Raw genomic sequence first — 14622 nt, 5'->3', positions numbered from 1 at the left:
GCATAAAGCCACTTGCAAGACTCTGCAAACCCTGGAGAGAGATGGTACTGGGAAGAAAGTGAATTAAGTCAGAATAGTCATAATAAAAGGTTTGCAACACTTATGGTTAAAGCTGACTGAAAACCAAGGCTTTTGGTTCACCAAAGATCTTCTTTTTTAAATGTAAATAAAAATAAAAACATCTATCTGTCCAAAGGAGATGAAAACCCATGTTTTTCAAAATTTCCAAAGTTCATTTCGATGCCATGAGTTGACATATTCTCCCTGTTTGCTGAGGATGATTTGAAGTGTGTTGGCTTTTTTTGACAAAACATTCCTTTGCTGGAAGATACCATAGAATCATAGAACGGTTTGAGTTGGAAGGGAACTTAAAGATCATCCAGTTTCAACCCCCCTGCCATAGGCAGAGACATCTTCCACTGAATCAGGTTTCTCAAACCTTAACACTTAAACACTTCCAGGGATGGGGCATCCACAACTTTTCTGGGCAACCTGTGCCAGAGCCTCACCACCCTCACAGAAGAAATATTCTTGCAAATATCAAATCTAAATCTCCTCTCTTTCAGCTTTAAACAATTATCCCTCATCTTATCCCTGCATTCCCTGATAAAGAACCCCTCTCTAGCTTTCCTAGAGTCCCCCTTTCAGTACTGGAAGGCTGCTATAAGATCTCCTCAGAGCCTTTTCTTCTGTAGGCTGAACAACCCAATCTCTCTCAGTCTGTCCTCGTATGACAGGTGCGCCAGCCATTGGATCATGTTCATTGTCTCCTCTGGACTCTCTAACAGATCCATGTCCTTCCTGTCCTGAGGACTCCAGAACTGAACACACTACTCCAGATGAAGTCTTACGAGAGTGTAGTATAGTGGCAGAATCACCTCCCTTGCCCTACTGGTTACACTGGATTGACTTGCAGTAATGCTAGGGAAGAAGCACCACTGGTGAGAAAATGCGGGATGGATTAAAGGTTGAATGAGGGTTTCATTGCTCTTATCTCAAGTGGGGCTGGATACTCATCTCACCCACACAACAGGTCACCTCCAGGCACCTTCTGGGAGACCCTGCAGAGAGGATCTAAGGGCTCAGGAATGCAGACACAGCTCAGTGTGGTGTCTCTTGTATCTCACTGTCATCACTTGAAACAGTCTTGAAAGCTATGGGAACTGGATGGCCAGCGATGCCCTGAACAGGGAGAAAGGCTGGGAGAGGTAGGCTCAAATCAAAAGCCTACCTATGTGTCCTCATTTATTTTAATACAGGTATTAATTACCTTCCTACCTGCTAAGCTGATCAGAGCATGCATGTGGCTAGCTATTTTTCCTTGAAGGTGCTCCTAGCAAAGCTGCTGCTGTCTGCGTACTTGCATGGCTGCTCTGATGGCTGAGAAGGACATAACTGCTGCTGACTAAGGGCTGCAAGGATGTCAGCCAGCTCTGGAAGGCTTTTTGCCATGGCTGTGAAGCGGATTTTCCTGCAGAGATGCTGACTCAGTGGTGCTGTGAGGGTTAAGCTAAATCAGGCAATCCCATGTCTGCCACGGGGTGAGAATATGCACGTGTTGGGCAGCTGGGCTTTGGCTGACGGGTGCTCAGTCGTGTGTCTGAACCTGTAATGTGAGTTTTGCAGCATCTTTGGGAAGCTTTATTATTATTTTATTCTCCTGGGAACCTGAAACCCTTTGCTATTTCCCAATGGCAGTGCAATGCATTGCACAATATTTCCCTTTCTTGTTGTGTTGGTGGGTTTTGGTCTTAGAGGAAGGATTGCTCTTCATAGCTCATCTTTGGTGGCGTAGACAGAGCTTTTGCAAAGGATGATGTTTGCCAAAAGCAGGCAGTACCGCACACAATCATAATATCCAGCCCATCCACTGACTGTGGGATAGCAGGAGTTCTCATGCCTGTGCATCTCTTGCAGGTTACAGATAGAAGTCATAGAATTATAGAATCATAGAACATTGTTGGAATGGACCCACAAACATCATTGAGTCCAGCTCCTTGCTCCTCACGGCACAGCCTAAAACTAAATGATCAGTGCAAGAAGAAGTAGAAGCAATAACCAAAAAAAATAGATACTGTCCATGACTTTAGTATTTAAAGTGCTAATAAGCACAAACAAATTGACCATCTGCTACAACAAGGACTGTATTTGCCCTGTGCAAAGGTCAGGTGAAACATTAAGCAGTTGTTACATCCCTCTATTGTTTTGAAGAGGTGGTTTGAGATAAACAGCTGTGGGACCAATCACTGGAAGCAGTCTGGCTCCAGTTTCGTAGGAGGATGTTCAAAACCAGGCTGCGTGGGATATCCACACTAACTCACAATCAAATTGCATGCTTCAGTACACAAATGCCAGGGGTCAAGATACCTCTGGATGAGTAAACATGTGCTGTGAGGGCTTAGGAATAAATCCACCAAAGGAAATGAGCTTAATAGCTATTGCAGAATCAGGTCTTGTCTCCTCTGTTGAACCGGATATATTTTAGATAGAATCCATTAGCTGCAACTGAGCTGCTCTGGGTTATCGTCACCTCTGCTTGCAGCAGACGAGACAAAGCACAGCACCGAAGCATTCAATTGCAAAACAGATATTCCAGGGTGGAAATCCACTAACATCTTTTTTCAAGTAATTAACCAAGGGGCCAAAGCAAATATGCACAAAGAGCAAATGAAATCCTTGTGGATTGCTCATGCCTGCAGAAAATAAAACTGTCAAGGGGGTTGTTTCTTATGCTGGCTGGGATTATTTATAGCTGCACTGTCTATAGGAACTCATCGGAGCAGGCAGGGTGAACAGCAGGGGCTGTGGCTGCTGGGAGAAATCGGCTGTATTTAAGTAAGGCTGGGAATGCAGGCAAAGCCAGGCAGGATTCTTCTGGGTGAGCTGTTATTTTCTAGTTGAAGACACTCGTTTGTCAAAAATAGAAGCTTTCTGCAGCAACATGCCAGACTACGTCTATATTGGAAAACCAACAAGGTCAGGGCAAGGCCTGGAAGAAGGCAAGGACCTGTGACCATCAGCAGTGTTCTGGTGTATTCCCTGGTGCAGTGTTGGCCTGGGCTAATGAGGACCCTTTATTGATGGGTGCGGGGATGGCACGGCTCTGGGATGGCTCCTGGATACAGCCACACTATACCCATCACCCAGCTTTGGTGTGTGCATCAGCTGGGGGCTCTCCTGTCCATAGGGACTCTCCTAAAATAAATCAGAGCTCTTAAGTTAGCTCCTTATTTGAGGCACACTGAGCAAGATCTTGGCTGCAGATGTAGTCTATGGACCGCAGGATTATGCAGATTATACTTACAGGGTCTGTGAATACAGATGAGGGCAACAGTCCGCTGTCAGACCAATGTCCCTCCATGATGGATGAACTGGATAAGGCTGGGAGCAGCTGGGCAAGGAGCAGAGAGGGGATCACTTGAACACGATGCATGCCATGGCCGTGCCATGCACGGTATCTTGGCTTGTATCAGAAATGGCATGGCCAGCAGGTCCAGGGAGGTTATTCTGCCCCTGGACTCAGCACTGGTGAGGCTGCACCTCGAATACTGCATTCAGTTCTGGGCCCCTCACTACAAGAAGGATATTGAGGCTCTGGACCGTGTCCAGAGAAGAGCAACAAAGCTGGTGAGGGGGCTGGAGAACAAGTCTTATGAGGAGCAGCTGAGGGAACTGGGGTTGTTTAGCCTTGAGAAGAGGAGGCTGAGGAGAGACTTTATTGCTCTATACGCATACCTGAAAGGAGGTTGCAGAGAGAAGGGAGCTGGCCTCTTCTCCCAAGCGGTGGGTGATAAGACAAGGGGCAGTGGCCTCAAGCTGCGCCAGGGGAGGTTCAGACTGGATAGCAGGAAAAAAAATTCACGGAAAGGGTCATCGGGCACTGGCAGAGGCTGCCCAGGGAGGTGGTTGAGTCCCCATCCCTGGAAGTATTTAAAAGACAGGTAGACGAGGTGCTCAGGGACGTGGTTTAGTGGCAGATAGGAATAGTTGGACTTGATGATCCAAGAGGTCTTTTCCAAGCTGGTGATTCTACGATTCTATGATTCTATGCACAGTCCTGGGAAAGTCTCAATGCTCAGAGAAAAACTCCATCCCAACAGCCGCCCTCACTGCTTGCAATTGGAAGGTGAGAGCTGTGGGAAACTGCCTGTTTCACAGGGTTTGGAGGCAGAAGGTTTCACCTTCAGCTGAATGCCAGCTCTGGTCAGCTTGAGGGTTGGGCAAGCAGCGCTGCTCCCCAGCTTGCATTTTGCATATCTCCGTGGAGGACCTCTCCTCTGGAGGTCATCACTCGGTGGAGCAAACCTGACAAATCTTTGTGCTGTCTTGCCTCTGTGGCCCTTTCCATGCTTCAATGGCAGCCTCAGGCCAAAAGACATGACAGTGGTCATTGGACCACTGAAAGCTGGCTGTTGTGCTGATCTCTCAGCAGCAGCAGAGGTGTGTAGATCACCCCAAGACAAGTTTACCCGTTGATGGATGGAAAAGTCATATTATTGTTTGAAAAGTCGGATTTGTTATCTGTCATGCGAATAGTCAGTCTCACAGACCAAGATGAGGCATTAGTTTTATTACGGAGTTGTGCAAGTCTGGGTGCTCGGTGGGTTTCCACAGCTCTTAGCACCCCTGATAGGAGCCTCTGCACTCCGTTTATTACAAAAGGTACAAGTGATTGCATCATACAAGCTCTCTACTACACAAGATCAGAGAGTAAGGGACCTGCTTCCACAGGTGGGTTTCTTATGTTCCTCTGCCAAACTGGCAATCTTGATGACAAGATCTGGTTCAATAAGTCCTTTTTCAGTCCAGATGTCCAAGACATGCCTTACATCAGATTATGAGTGCCTTGATCTTTTACTTAGTACAAGTTCTGCTATTTCATTGAATATTAACTAATGTTATTCCATTCTGCTGATGGCTTAGCAAGCAAGGTGTTTGGAATGGTACACTCTTTTTGCAACATTTTGATTATTTTTACTATTACTATTGTCATTCTTGCTGTTGTTATGGTTACTATTATTATGTTTGGGAGTGATGTATGCTTATCCAAGCATCTTGAGAGCTGAGAAGTCAGAAAAGGATACAGGCTGCACAGTGGACTCAGTATAGCTCTGCTGGAGCCCAAAGCCTTTATTTGGTTTCTTTGTCTGGGTTGGGTGTGGGAAAGGAAGTGGTAAATTGTCCCTTTTCTCATCCCCTGTGATCACCAGGCATACTTTGCTGGTCCCTGAAGGGATAAATTCCTGTTGTAACCTCCAGCAAGTGTCACATATCTGCCCCGATCTCCAGTACTGTGAGTGACCAATGTATGGTGAAGACACCAAAATGCAGGGTTTAGATGTGAAGACCATCCACAGGCTATCTCCCAAACGACAGCCAAGGTCCCAAACACAACCACCTTGCATTCCGCAACCAACATCACGGTTGCCCTTGCATGGTGCCAGTTATGGATTTATTTGCAGTCCTGAGACCTGGCATTCGTCCTGGGCAAACAGTGTTCCCATGAAGCTTATCAGCCTTGTTCTCTCAGCTCACTCCTTTCACCACCTTCTAGTTTAGGATTTGTTGAGAGTGGGGCACAGCAGCAGAAGTCATGTCATCCTATGGCGCAGATGATGGACCAGTGGAGTCACAAAACACAGAGGAACCTGTAACTGGTGTCCAAAATGGGTATTTATCCCATCTTAATTTCTTGATATTGCATTTATCAGTGCTGATGCTTTGATTTAACAACCTGTGCCTTGGCAAATGCTTGCAGCTTCCTTTGCAGCTGGTGAGCAGGGATCAATTGTTGCATTGCCCAGCTCTCTACTGGGCTGGAAAAAGTTAGCAGCAGCTGGCCTAAGCAATAACGATGTTTGACTTTAAGTGTATTTATCTATTAATTTCTAATAAAACCTATAGAAGGCATGCAGGTTTGGCTTCTCCCTTGAAGGAGAAACTCTGAAGGCAGACAGTGGCTCTGAGCAGAGTAGTATTTAAACCCGTGGGTAGTTAGTTTCCACCAGTAAATGCAGTTCTCTCACATGTGGTGAGTGGAAGAAGTGACTGAGATTTGCATCTCTGCCTGGTGCTGGCTCACAACGAGAAGCTGCACAGTTGCTCAGAATGAGAGCCAGAGTCACGGCCATGAGCGTGGGGGAAGAGGAGGAGGATGTCACCATGCAACACCAATAGCCATTTCCAGTAATCAATGTGTGCTTCATGGCTTAGGCAAAGCTCATGTTTGCTTTACTGACAGAGAGATGTTGAATAGCTCTCCCATTGCTTCCTCATAGAGCTTGAAGTCTCCTTTTTCTTCTGCACTGTTGACTCAACAGAGGCAACCAGCAACACTGATCTTACGATCCATCTTTACATGTGATCTCCTAGTAAGAAGGTTTCTTCCAGGCAGTTGACATCCGCTGGTTAGACAGAAATGGTGTGTTGGCCCTGGATGGCCGAGGACAGGTATTAATGGACATGAATTTGGTCTCAAGTTTAAATTCCATGAGATGGGAGTCAGGTGTTTTGTGTTACCTGCAGTAATATTCCCAGCACAGCTCCTTTTGGCTTTGCTCTGCAGGAAGGTTTCATAGATTCCAGACACCCTGACCTCTCTGGCACCTCCAAGGGAAACTCAAGTCCTCAAGTCAGTAAATTACAGGTGAGGCCAATTAAGTTATGAGGTTGACCAAGATACAAGCATTTTTCGCACTGGGCCCTGGATGAACTTGGAGCTGTAGATAGGTCCTTGCCATACTGAATTAACAGTTCGGAAGGTTTTATGCAGACCCCAGAGGCTGTGCACTGAGAAGGCAGTGTGGGTGGGAGGAGAGGAGGTGAGGAACGAAACCGTGCCTGTTGTTTAGATCCATAAACCTAGCAAATTCCTTGCCAGCTAGTGCTTGCTTTACAGACCGTGGTGGGAACAGTGTTCGTTAGCTATGCAAACCTGCATGATTATGAAAATAAAGCCCCAGATAAGCCAAACTAGCCTGTCATGAGGTCCACAATAAACAGAAAGTGTTTAGAGAGATGCAAAACCCTCCTTCTGCTTGGAGCGTTTTAGCTGGGAGAAATGGCATCCTTGATAGTCCAAGACTGTGCATGAAGTCCTATCTGACCACCCAGACAATGCACCAGCTCCTTGTCTCCTCCTTCTCTTGCCCAAGGGATGTTTTGTCTGCTGCACTGAGCAAATAGAAAGGCATATGTGACCTAAATCAGGTTTTACTTCTGCTCATATCCCTCCAGCTTGAGTAAACAGCAGAGGATGTGACTGAGAGCACATACTGTGCCTCGTCAATGCCTCTTCTCTGCTTCAGGTTTTCTTCTCCCTTCCCCAAGGGTGAGTTTGACTCATTCTGTATTTAGAAAGATGCTTTCTCTCTCCTCACACTACTCATTAAACGTCCCTGATCAACTGGTCCACAGCCCACCTTTGGAACTTCTGTTGTTGCTTGGAGTGGCTTTGTCCGACAGGACCTACCTCCCTAAGCCAAATCCCACTGGAGGGCTGGGAAAGAATGGGAAAACCCCCAAAGACTGAAAAACAAACACAAAATAATGTTCACTTGATCAGCCTGAGTGCCAGCCCCACCCTGGGGTGTGGAATAAACATTGGCAGGTATTTATTCATCGCCACTCAGCATCTAAATAGTTATTTCTCTTTGTCACACGGGTGCACACATTCATGCTGCCTGTGAGATGCTTTTCTTCTCAGCAAACATGGACACACTTCTGTCTGCTAAGACAGGGGAGAGAGGAAAGAGTTCTTGCCTGCAAGGTTTGTTGTAAATATGCTAGGATTTCTAGCAATTTGATGTCTAGATACACGAGGATATTTCTTTTTGGATATCTGAACTTCCACGTTAACACTTCTTGGCACCACACATCTGTCTATCTGTTTGTATTCATACACTCACCACTTCTTACATATGTGTGTATGCATATTCATTTATTCATATTCTAACCACCCACATTCACCGATATATGAATACACAGTGCTGGAAATGATAATCTGGATGCACTGGCATCAATAATGCATAAATTTGTTTGCAGACATGAAATCTGGCACGTGATGCCATTTTAATCTCTGCATACACACATACACGTATTTTCTCCATCTGTTTAGTTATGAATATGCCAGTGTATAGGATGCTTAATACTACTATGTTCCTATATGGCAATGTGGGTGAATTAAGGTAGCACACAGCACTGGTTATCTCACAGAGTAAATGTCAGCACAACCATGTAATCAAAAATCATATGCCTGTTGTATTTGGCTGAATCAATATTAATCCAATGCATGCATCAATTTCCTGCTCATCCTGATGTAACTACTGAGAGAAGAATTAAATGTCCTTGTATGACTAAAGAGGAAAAGTTCCTGGCTGATCCCATGACCACGAAAGCATTTAATCTACTGATACACTGATTAGGCTGCAGGTCAAATGTGGAGGTGTGGCACCTGGGAGAAAAGCTTTCCGTAATGGTGAGCAGACACAACACGTGATAACTACCCTTTGGTCTGTCCCAGCTTTATGGATATTAGAGGAAATGTCTTTGGGGTAAGTGAGTTCCAAGTGTTGAGCATGTGATTAGATAAGTGATAAATTTAATTTCCTGCCTAAAATGGTCATGATGATCTGTGAGGTGATGAATAACGATGGGCTCCTAGATTTCAGGGAATGAGTCCTTGCAGGAGGGAGGTTTTTGCCAGTATCTTCAAGGATGTAAAAGGGAGGGGATTTCTGAGTTAATCTGAGTACTTTATGAAGCAGGAATTTTATCCTGAAGTGATCCCTGGGGTCATTCTCTATTGCCCTGGCGAGACTCCTAAATTAAACTGGTAGCTTGGAGAACTGTTGAAGCAACATGGAGATTCTTGTTCTCGTCCAAGCCAGTTGCCTCTATAACCACAGATGTTTTATCCTTATCAGCTAATCTACTCTTATAGCATTTATGACAGCAATTTGCTAAGGAGACACAAGACTTTACTGACATGTCCCACTGCAGCACATGCAGTTTGCTCCAGTGCCCGCACTACAGTTGAATTTCAAAAGAAATTTGAGTGATGCCTGACTTTTAGTGAGAGCAGTGAGTGTGATGCCCAGTTTAGACATAGGTGACACGAACATCCATGTGCCATTAACTTCATTGACTGGATACAGAGCTGGGCTCAGGCAGCTCTCAATATCTTCTTGACTGTCTATGTTTTTAAGATGGATAAAAGGCACAACTCATCTTAGTGACACCAGAAAGCGGTTCAATACAGCTTCTGCTCAACCTGAAGTCACCCTTCTACTGCTCATTGCTGTGAGCACCTCTAAATGTGCTTTTCTTCAACATATACCAATGGAATAGACACAAATTTGAATTTTCCTCTTAGGAGACCTGTGGTTCCCAAGCCAAGCCACCACAAGATATGGTGCTCCTTCAGCCATTCCACATGTACATCACCTTTTACGTAACTAGCCTCTACTTTCCCCCCCCCCCCGAACCATCAGAAGAGCAAGCATGGAAGCCTGGGAGATCAGGGTATATTTCTCAGTCAGATGTGTTAATAGGAACTTAAGATACAGCATGTTCTAACAGATAAGAGAAGGTATCTTGACCTGAAATCACATGACACAGTCTATCACAAGTTCCCAGGGGTTTCTTGATAGCAGTGGCAGATAGTGGCTTGAGGCTGACAAGCAACACTTCCTTAACTAGAGACACACCTCTGAAGCTGTAAATGTAATTGCATCCTGAGAGATTATTTGGATCAGAGAAAGGAGGCCATCAGCTGTTTTGTGACTGTACTGAACCCTTCAAATAGACTGGTGGCTAAGTCCATTGAGAAGACACTACACATGGCTGCTGTTCAGAAACAAGGTTCTTCTGCGGTCCAGGTTCTTACTGCCATTTTCATACTCCCAGTTAGACCTTCTAATCATTAACAGCAGTGTGTGATCCCACTTCTGCTAAGAGTTTCTCTGAACTAGCCCAAGTCCTGCTCTGCACTAAAACCAAGTGGTCCAGACTTCAGTCTGTGGTGGCTTCACTGCAGAAGTGAAACAGAGGGTGAGAAGGCTTCTACGGAAGCCCTAAAAGGTGGGTATAGGTTGACCAAGGGTCCTTGGTAGGCTCCAAGGTCTTCAGCGCCATCTACTGCCACGCTAATTCTTGGCTCCCTTGTCATCCCCGCAGCAGTGGTTTTAGAGGATGCTTTCAGACTCATGGGATGGGCATAGTCAGTAGGCACATCTATTGCCCTGCTGTTCCTTTAGACCGACTACAAAATGAAAATCATGTCAGTCTCTAGAGAAAAAAAAATGGTACATTTTCCTTTACAAATTCATAAAAAGGGCAAGAGAAAGCAAATACTTGAGGACTGTTACCTGGTAACAAGGAAAATCCAGGCAAAAGATAACGATTTGGAACTATGATGGTATTCCTTCTGATCTGCTTCCGAGTATAGGATGTCCTCAATTGTCAGCATAAAATTACAAAATGAAGGTTGAGCAGACCATTTAGTGAAGGTCAGAGGGGAACTGGTAGAGTGGTTATCATTGTCTTATCAGTGATCAGATATAAAACATCCCTCAGATTAAGCAGCAAAGAAATGTTAGATGAACATGTGATAAGTGTGACTGAAGCAATGGTTATCTCTGCTGTGATCCTTTAACAGGGCAGGGTATTCTAGAGGTGGCTTGGACTTCATCTAATGTCTTAGTTGACAGATTTGGGAACTGATTTCAGCATGCTTCCAAAACACTCCAAGGACTGATATGCTGTTGGATCCTCTGGAACCTGGAAAATAGAAGGAAGCTGCTTTTGAGGAACTTGTAATCCAAAAGCAGGGGAAATTTTGGAGGAGAAATTCAAAACTGGAGATAGAGCTCATTAAAAACCGTTTGCTTTGATGTCTGGCAGTCATCTAAGGAGTGCTTCTGGTCTGGGAGTTAAATATTACCTCAGAGCCTCTTGCATGGTATTCTGGTAAGGATTTGATCAGACTTACTCAGCATTTTTGTAAGGAAAGGAGTAGATATTAGAAACAATTGGGAGGTCAATTAATGAAGGTTCAGGATGTAGCTTAGCATCATTACGGCCTAAATGCTCCAGCTGGTGTTGATTTGTCACTGAGCTTCTACTGTAGATGGTTTGGAAAAATTAGGAGTCCTCTGTAGAGCAACCTACAGGCTTTTTCCAAGAGAAAATGACAAAACCCCCTCAGAGTGATTTCTGCAAGAATGAAACTCTGGTTGAAACATTGGCTTTGTCCATTTCCCTTGAAAAGTAATCCTACTGACCAATTCTACAAAGGGCATGAGTAATAAGGACTTCTCTCAACCAAAGACAGCATCCTGAGAAACTACAATTTTCACTAAATTCTTAGCAGCATCTCTCCTAGCTGATACATTTGTGTTGCTGGCATGCTGAATGACAGGAGACAGGTACGTTTGGGCAAACACACCCAAATTCCTATTAGGCACCACCCAGGTCTCCAGCTGGAAAATTTGACATGCAAAATGTGAGCCTGATCACCTGCTGAATACTCCAGGGATGACGTGTTGCAATCGGCCTTCCTGGGACGGCTTGAAGGCATGTGATAAGACGTACACGTGTCCTCACCCACCTTTGGTGTTGTGGTGTTGCCAAACGCTACGGCTTTCTTCGGCAGTCCTGCACCTTGGCATGCAGAGAGGTGGTTTTAAGGAGTTCACGGTGACTTTACAGAGTGTCTCTGATCCCAGACATGCACATGACTGAAAAGACAGCCCTGGGGTTGAATGATTTGACTTTCCAGCGCTTCAGTTTACCTAGATGCAAAATGGTGATAAGGAGTTCTTGGAGATCTTTGCAAACTGCATCATGTCTTGCTTATGTAGGAGTTAATTATTTGAATTATATTCTCTTTACTACCAATGACTTAGCACAAAGGAACCTACCTGAGGTCATGGGACAAGAAACTTTTTATAGTGCACAATAAGCAGGATTTGGAGAGGAGACATCTGAGCTCTGTTTCTGAATCTGTGACCGTCACTCCCCCAAGACCTTGGCCAGGACACTTAAACATCTCTGTGACTCACACTATCCGTATGTAAAACAGAGAGAATAATACTGAACACTCTGCAGAAAGGTTGAATTCCTCACTCTCTGTAAACTAATGAAGCCTTTAGGGCCACAGAAGGCAAAAATGCTTATCATTTCCCCCCTCATGCCTTCAGTTTGAGTTCTTAGCATCCACACTGTGCTCTGGAGGAGAACTGTGGTAACTACTGTGTGTTTGGCTTACAATCACCAACATGATCAAAAGGATCCATGCCACTCATAGAAAATACTCCGTAATCAGGGCCAAAAAGAAAAATCTTGGACTGTACTGCACTATTCTGAACACCCGCTAATGGAGATTTTTAAGGCTCCATATATTAATAGGCTCTAACTTGCTGGACAACTGACTCTTCATAAGTATTCATGACAATCAGGTTCAGCTGACGTGATCTCCTGGTCTAAGCTAAGAGTTCCTGTCTTGTTGATTCTACCCACCGGTGGTTTTCACAGGGTATTTCTTTTTTACCACTTGAATTAGTCAGATTGCAGCTTCTGACCACCTTCCCAGAGACATGGCTATTTTCAGACTTATGGAGATGAGTATTTCCAAGCAATGAGTTAAAAACAGCTAAGATTTTCCTTGTGAGAGAGGAGGGATGTGTTTAATCCATTATTGTCCACTACATGGTCATCTCTTACACCTGCCCTTCATCCTTTGCTGTCAGTAGTGCTTCATGTAAATGTAACAAAAGAGCCTGAAGAGCATGGGTTTCACTTAGTTTGCCATGTGTCTTTCACCCTGGCTTCAATGATGAGACTAAAAATTGCCTTCTCAGTCCCACTTACACACGGATCCTAAAAAGACCATGTAACCAGTTGCAGCTTTGTGAGGAATTGCACCTAAATCACGGGGAATAAAGATGAGTCACATGCATGATACAAAATCATCCAACACAGAGAGTTTCCATTTTTGTCACCAGTCACTGGTGCTTAAGACATGCTAATGTGCCAATGCTTGAAACAACAGCGAATAAAAAACAATTCGGGGAGATGTGCATTATTTAACCTGGCCAGAGACTCCAAGTCCAGGGATTTCTAAAGCACACCAAGATCCTTGGATGAAAGATATATTGTAAGGGCAGGAATATCATTAGTATCAGGCTAAATTCTGCCTTCCAGGCAAATGAAGTAGCAAGATCCCAAGGTCAGGGCAAAAGAGAGCTACATGTGCCACATGCAGCAGTGGAATTCGATCCTTGCTGTAGGGTGAGCTGCTAATTAGAGGGGGGACTTTGTACTGCTTTGTACTGACGACGTTTCCAGTCACAAGTTGCTTACAGTAATTGAAAATGGAGTTTTAAAGCAAGCAGATAATTTGTCAGCCTAGAACAAAACCCCTGAGATTTAATTTCCAGAAGTTCTCAAAAGCACAAGGCAGAATAACACCTTTCTTAGCAGATTAATCTCTTGATGTGGGAGTGGATCTGGACTTAGGCAGCGGCTGGAGTACTGGAAATTTTTATTCTCACCTTTCAGGCATCAATAGCAAGATACTGTTTCGTGTTATTTTTTTCTTGGTATTTTTTTTCTTTTACATTCTTTTCTTTCCACATTGGAAATTTAGAGAAATAAAATCAGAAGCATAACTGCATTTGAAAAATGAGAAGCTAAATGTACTCAGTCCTGGCTCATGGTCACGGAACAAGGGTTCAGTCTGTGCTGCATATGAGAGCTCGTTGCTTGAGCTCGAGGACTACTGGAGCACTGATTTAGGAATGTCCTTAGCCATGAAGTGTTCCAATCCCATAAAGTAGTTTTCTCTGGCTGCAACATTAACTAACAAAGGAGAAAAAAGTCGCCTTATTTTGGCAAGGAGCATCACAAGGTCCTCTCTGGTAGTTGCAGAGGTGTTGCAAAATCCACCCGTGCAACATTTCCTTTGGGTGCCGCAGTATAAAAAGGATCTCAAGCTACTGGAGGGTGTCCAGAGGAAGCCATAAAGTTGGCGAAGGGTTTAGAGGAGAAGCCATAGGAGGAGTGGCTAAAGTCACTTGGTCTGTTCCACCTGGAGAAAAGGAGACTGAGGGGAGATCTCATTGCAGTCCACAGCTTCCTCACAACAGAAGAAGGAGGAGGAGCAGGTGCTGATCTTTTCTCTCTGATGACCAATGATAAGACCTGAGGGAATGGCGGGAAGATGTGCCAGGGGAGATTTAGGTTGGGTATTAAGAAAAGGTTCTTCACTCAGGGGATGGTGGGTCACTGGAACAGGCTCCCCATGAAGGTAGTCATGGCAACAAGCCTGACAGTATTCAAGAAGCATTCGGAAAACATCTTCAGACACATGATGTGAATTTTGTGGTTGTTCTGTGCAGGGACAGGAGTTGGACTCATTGATCCAACTCAGGACATTCTATGAGTCAGTGATTTTTGTATATGTTTTCAACTGCTAAGTGAAGTCCAGGGCATCTGGGTGCTCGTCATTGCCCCAAATCAGTTCTGCACACTGAGCACTGCAGAGAGCTCTAGGAGGGCTGGTGTGAGCAGTTATTGCAAAATACTGTGCCTTACGGGAAAGTGGTCATTGTGACACCACCA

This window comes from Cuculus canorus, chromosome 1 (genome assembly GCF_017976375.1).
Source record: "Cuculus canorus isolate bCucCan1 chromosome 1, bCucCan1.pri, whole genome shotgun sequence".
Lineage (NCBI taxonomy): Eukaryota > Metazoa > Chordata > Aves > Cuculiformes > Cuculidae > Cuculus > Cuculus canorus.
The sequence above is the reverse complement of the archived record's forward strand: the minus strand, read 5'-3'. Positions refer to the sequence as shown.